Source organism: Otolemur garnettii, unplaced genomic scaffold (assembly GCF_000181295.1).
Source record: "Otolemur garnettii isolate 467f Iridium unplaced genomic scaffold, OtoGar3 scaffold00001, whole genome shotgun sequence".
Lineage (NCBI taxonomy): Eukaryota > Metazoa > Chordata > Mammalia > Primates > Galagidae > Otolemur > Otolemur garnettii.
In genome coordinates, this window is record NW_003852396.1 from 34,087,186 (window position 1) to 34,093,623 (window position 6,438).

Below are 6,438 nucleotides of genomic sequence, written 5' to 3' on the forward strand. Positions count from 1 at the left end.
CAATCATCCTTGGAAAATAGTAATACAGGACAGAGTTGAAAGGCACTTTGCCCTCAGTGTTTGCCTATGCAGACACTGAGAACAAGTGTTAGTCAGTTCTGATAGAAGCAAGTGACATGCTAAATGGAGTTTGCTGACATTTGTAGATCCTATGTAACACAAGAAAACAAGCTTAAGATGAGACAGAGATATTTATTTAGTCATATGGCTAAGATCTCCTTAGTTATATTAGAAGCCCACTGTAGAACACACATGACATATTCATGACTGTGTGACATGACTTTGTCAATCATTAAATTTGTTAACACTATCACAGGATATAATTTCCATTATAAAATGCAGAGAAACATTCAAATATTTGAGTTATTCCTATGGAAGTTAATGACTCCAAAATATTCATTTCAGGTTATCTGTAGTACTATGAAATTTTGCATTTATAGGAATTATAAAACATACCAAGATCCTTGGGGCTTTCTTTTACATTGTAGAAATATAAATATGATTTGCCTGTACCAAGTATTTTCTGCATATTCTTGGACCTTGAAAAAATTATTCTTACCTCATTCCAGATACGTTCTAGAATCATTAGTTATCATGCTTGTTTGTATGCAGACCCCAATTACCCAGTTAAAGATTCTCTTTGCTTTCATTATAGACAGCTGATCTTAAACAACAAAAATGCTTGGTGTATAACAGTCCTTATAGGTTACTTTTTAGCCATGCTTAAATCAGTTAAAATATGGGACTCATAAAAATCCCATTAAAATTTTGTTAAATTTGCCACGAAAGATTACACAGAATTTATGCTACCAGATTCTTCCAAATCCTTAAAACTGGTCTGCTTTGGGTTCGGTGCCTGTAGTACAGTGATTACGGCACTGGCCACACACACCAAGGCTGACAGGCTTGAACTCAGTCTCAGCCAGCTAAGCAACAATGGTAACTGAAATAGAAAAATACCTGGGCATTGTGTTGGGGGCCTATAATTTCAGATACTTGGGAGACTGAGGCAAGACAATTGTGTAAGCCCAAAAGTTGGAAGTTGCTGTGATGCCACAGCATTCTACGTAGGGTGACATAGTGAGACTCTGCTTAAAAAAAAAAAATACATAAAAAAATCTGTCTTCTTTGACAGAGCAACTTGACTATGCTTAGTCTAAACAGTCAAAGAAGAAAGTAATTAATGGTGCATTAACTAGTCTTTTTTTATTGATTCAGAAGCTAATGAGACATAAGACAGAATGGGAATAACATTATGGATAGAGAGTGATGAAGGGGGGTACCATTAAAGGGACAGAAGAACTGTAGGTCATATTCTACTGCCTGATCTTCACTCCTGCCTGCTTTCCAGGTAAATTAAATGTTTATATAGTTACCCTGATTAAAATTCCAGTCTCTATCACCATCTCTGCAAATATTTATATCCTTCCACTTTTCTAACTCTTTTCCTCACTAAACTGACCTTTTTTTATAGCATCAAGATCTCTTTCCTTTTATCCTTCATGACCCTTGCCCCCTCTCAGTGCACTAATTATTGCAACATAAACAAAATGGTACACAGTTCTAACAGGATACCTCATTAATTTGTAGATTTTAATTCTCAACTAGGCCCTCAATTGTCAATAATTGCTTCTTATGTACAATTTCTTTCAAAAGGCATTACTTTCTGGAAGGCCAATAGCTGTTGCCTCACCTTTAATTTATTGGTGCTCTCAACATTTTCCATTTGCCACAGAGGAAATAAACATAGATACAGCCTTTCATATTTTGAAAAATAAGTCAGGCCATGAATTATTGGCTAAAAAAGAAGTAGAAAACATAATATCTCCTGACAAGACTGCCTTTATTCCATTGCCTTGACACCAGCCTCTGTAGCATTTAGAGGAGGTGTGTTCTTAATAAGACTGATGGTTCTCTCAAGCCAAATAAAGTTCATGAAAGGAGTTAGAGGACTGAAGGTATTTTTATGCTTTTGGTACACCAATACTCAACACCCAAACTACCCATCCACCATCATCAACACACAATACCCTCTGTACTCTTTGCCACCACAATCTATCTATCTATCTGTGAGCAGTAGCACAGAAGAATAGAATTCAGATCTAAAAAAAAAGAAATTTAGTTAGATCTGAGCACTCATCCCCCCCTCAGATGCCTTCAGAATCTCATCAGGTCTCACATCCTTATTTAGTGTTGCCACTTGAAGGAAACTTAGTCTTCCTAGTCATGCTTTATCGGGAATATTTTTTCTCACTGAATAGTTTTGGAATCTCCTAATTATATGGAATATTCAATTTCTTACCTCCCCATCACTTCTAAAATCTTTTAGAAATCATTAAATCAGTAGCCTTTGCATGCTGCAATAAAATCCAAGGTGAGAAGCAAATCAAGGGCACAATTTCACACATGGTAGCTTCGAAGAAAATGAAATACTTAGGAATATACCCGAAAAAGAGGTGAAGGATCTTTACAAAGAGAATTATGAAATCCTAAGAAAAGAAATAGCAAAGACATTTATAAATGGAAGAACATATCATGGTCTTGGCTGGGAAGAATCAACATCGTCAAAATGTTTATACTTCCCAAAGCAATCTACTGATTCAATGCAATCCTCATTGAATTACCAACATCATATTTTGAACAACTGGAAAAAATAGTATTTCATTTTGTACAGAACCAGGAAAAAACGAATATAGCCAAGGTTATTCTTAGTAATAAAAACAATGCTCGAGGCATCACCCTACAGGACTTCAGGGTATATTATAAGTCTACAGTAATCAAAATAGCATGGTGTTGGCACAATAGAGACATAGACAAATGGAAAAAAATCGAAAACCAAGAGATGAAACCAGCTGTACTCACCATCCCATCTTTGATAAATCAAGCAAAAGCATACAGTGGAGAAAAGAATTCATATTCAACAAATGATGCTGCAAGTACTGGATAACCATATGTAAAAGACTGAAACTGGACCCACATCTTTTACCACTGGCACAAATTGACATGATATGTAGAAAAGATTTAAATCTAAGACACTAAATGATAAAAATCTTAGAAGAACGTGTGGGGAAAAACTTTTGATGATGTTGGACTGGGGAAAGATTTTCTGACAAGGACTTCAGAGGCCATTGTAACAATAACAAAAATTAACAAATGGGGCTTAATTAAGTTGAAAAGCTTCTGCACAGCTAAGGACATAACAAGCAAAGCTAAAAGACTACCTGCAGAATGGGAAAAGATATGTGTCGGGTATTAATCTGACAAAGGGTTGATAACTAGAATCTATAGGGAACTCAAGTCGACAGAAAAGGAGTAAACAATCTCATCTACTTCTGGGCAAGAGATATGAACAAAACCTTCTCTGATGAAGAGAGGCGAATGGCTAACAGACATTTGAAAAATGGCTCATCAACCCTGATCATCAGAGAAATCCAAATCAAAACCACCCTGAGAGATCACCTAACCCTAGTGAGAATAGCTCACATCACTAAGTCTCATGGTTGCAGATGCTGGTGTGGATGTGGAGAGGTGGTGGAACTGCAAGGTAATGCAACCTTTTTGGAAAGAAGTATGGAGAATCATCAAAGAACTCCCATTTGATCCTTCAATCCCATGACTAGGTATTTACCCAGAAGAAAAAAAATCACTTTATTATAAGGCATTTGCACTAGACTGTTTATCATGGCTCAATTTATAATCATGAAAATGTGGAAAAAATCTACATGCCCACCAATCCAGGGGTGATTAACAAACCTGGATAGAGTTGGAACACATTATTCTTAGTAAAGTATCACAAGAATGGAGAAGCAAGAATCCAATATACTCAATTCTAACATGAAGCCCATAGATAATCTATTATACCCCCACATAAGAGAAAAATTCAAGTCAAGTCAAGGTGGGGGGGCAGGAAAATGAGCAAGCAGGCAGAGGGGAGGAGAAAGGAGGTTGGTGGTTATGGTGTATGCCAACCTCTTGCCAACAACTATAAGAGAGACTTTCCCTAACAAATGCAATGAGTGTAACCTAATTCTTTGTACCCTCAATGAACATGAAACAATAATAAAAAAAAAAGAAATCATAGGTTATTGTCAAAAAATTACCTTTTTCAACAAAATTCAAATTATCTTCTTCCTCTAACAAAAAACTGGCTATGCTCTGAGCATATCACATTCTGTAGTCACATGAAATGGAAGTTTCTTTGATAAGCCTCACTGCTCATGGACTTCAGATCCTAAAGTGGGGGTATGTTTTGTATTTTCTTGCTCTCCACTAAACTTCCCAGATCTTTGCTTCTTTTTCTGCTTTAAAAACCCAGGTCCCTTTGACACCTACACTGTCAGATCACACCTCTTCCCACTCTCTTTGCAGTTATCGATTATCCTCCAGTCGCCTTTCCTTATCAAGTTAGGTTTGTGTGTCTGTCTTGCATATCGAACTAGGTTTTTGATCCCTTTCCTTCTGTCATTACTCCTGTCATAATTGGGGCCTATAATTAATTTATGTCATCAATAAAAAAGGAGCTTGGTCTTTTATTTCTTGATCTCCTCATTCCCAGGGTTTTTTTCTTCACTTCATTTCAGTCACTCACAATATCATAAATAATACGCCAGCATAACTGCACCTCCTTTAACGTCTTGTTTTTAAGGGTCTTAACATTGAGCTTACGTTTCTCCAGTTCACACTTCTCAGTTCTCTGACATCACAAGGATTTCTAATCTAACACTACTAACTTTTTCTCTCTGCTGCTATCTTCACTCTTCACTGGGTTAAAAAGTATGTTCCATTGCTAAACCCCCTTCTTTGTGTTTATACTCTTTGCTCTTCTCTGCCTTGATTAACTAATATAGTAAAAGTGAAATCCTTGTTCAATTCAACTACCCACTTAGCATCTATTCCTGAGCAGCTGACCCTGACTCCCAGGAAACACATGACAATGAGCACTGATTCTAGTTTAACCACAGTCCTCAGAAAAGTTGTTAGCACACCAGACCAATGACATATCTCTATTTATACCTCCAGTCTCTGAGAAAAGTTACTGTCCTTAATCTCCCAACACTTCCACTTTCCACCTCAAAATTTTTCTTTCTTTTTGATAAGAAAATAGAAGAAATGAAAGCAGAATCCTCTCATTTCTCCAGCAACAAAATTAGCACTCCCTCCATTGGTAACATTTTCCTATTACAGTGGCTCGCCTGCTGCAGTTTGATTTAAAGCTTACTCATGTGCTTCTGAACTGAATCACAGTTCCTTTTCCTCCTTCCTCGCTTTGTTCCTGCCATGACAACCTCTCTCTGGCCTCATCCATGTTCCTTTCTCTAGTGAGACTTCCCACTACTCATTTGCACCATTATCAGTTCAACCAGTATGATCTAACTTTTGATCTAACTTCTTAATCTTTCTGCTTTTCTCTTGCTTCCATACTGCTTGTTGCACATACTGCAGGCATATCATCTGCAAAATATTTAAAAATATAAATAGCATGCTATCACAACCCTCAACGTCTGCTTATTATATGAAAAATAAAATGTACCAAGATGTACAAGGCACTGGAGTGCTCTCTGGTCATAAATACTCATGACACTCATGACAGGCAATGTATCACCTTGCACTTCACCTTCTACCACTCTCCTCCCTTGGTGACTTTACCCTTGGCTTTTTTGCTCTTTGAGCATGATAAGCTTCTCCCTGCCTCAGGGTGCTTGTTCACTCTGTTCCAGCTCCTCATAAACCTTCAGGAGACTTACTCTCTATTGTTATGTGGGTCTGTGAAATAGCATTGCTTCTTAAGCTTGTATTATAATACTGGTTACATATTAAAAACATTGGAGGAATATAAAAAATCCCAATGCCTAGACTCCACTGGATGAAAGGAATCAGAGCCTAGAGACCTATTCTTTCAGAGCTTGTGGGCATATTTCCTGGTGCAGCCATGCTGACAATGAGGAGCCCAATAGCTGAGTCAGGAACTGTGCATGCAAGGGGCACAACACTATGTTTCTTCTTTTTCTTTGTGGTCTTCTTTTTGTCCTCTTTCCTACTCCTTCTTCATTATCCTTTGTCCTATAGATACATTTGCAAATGAACAGACAGCCATGTTAAATATTATAACTTAGAACTAAAAGAATTTGAAGGGAGCATGACGAGACTTTTGTCTCCTATACAAGGAAAATTTTGAGGAAGTACAATTTGCTATAACCAAGAATAAGGACTAAAATTAGTCAAATGGATAAATGAGGGAAGAGGATTGTGGCTATAGGAAATAATAAATGAAAAGACACAATATCAGAAACTTTAAATATTGAGGAAATAGTGAGAATTTCAGTGTGAACTTGCTGCAAGTCATGGAGTCCTGGAGACAAGTCAGATGTGAATCCCTGCCTAACAGCACATTTTCCCTGGAATGGTTCTTTCCTTCCTTCTTTGTTTCTTTCTTTCTTT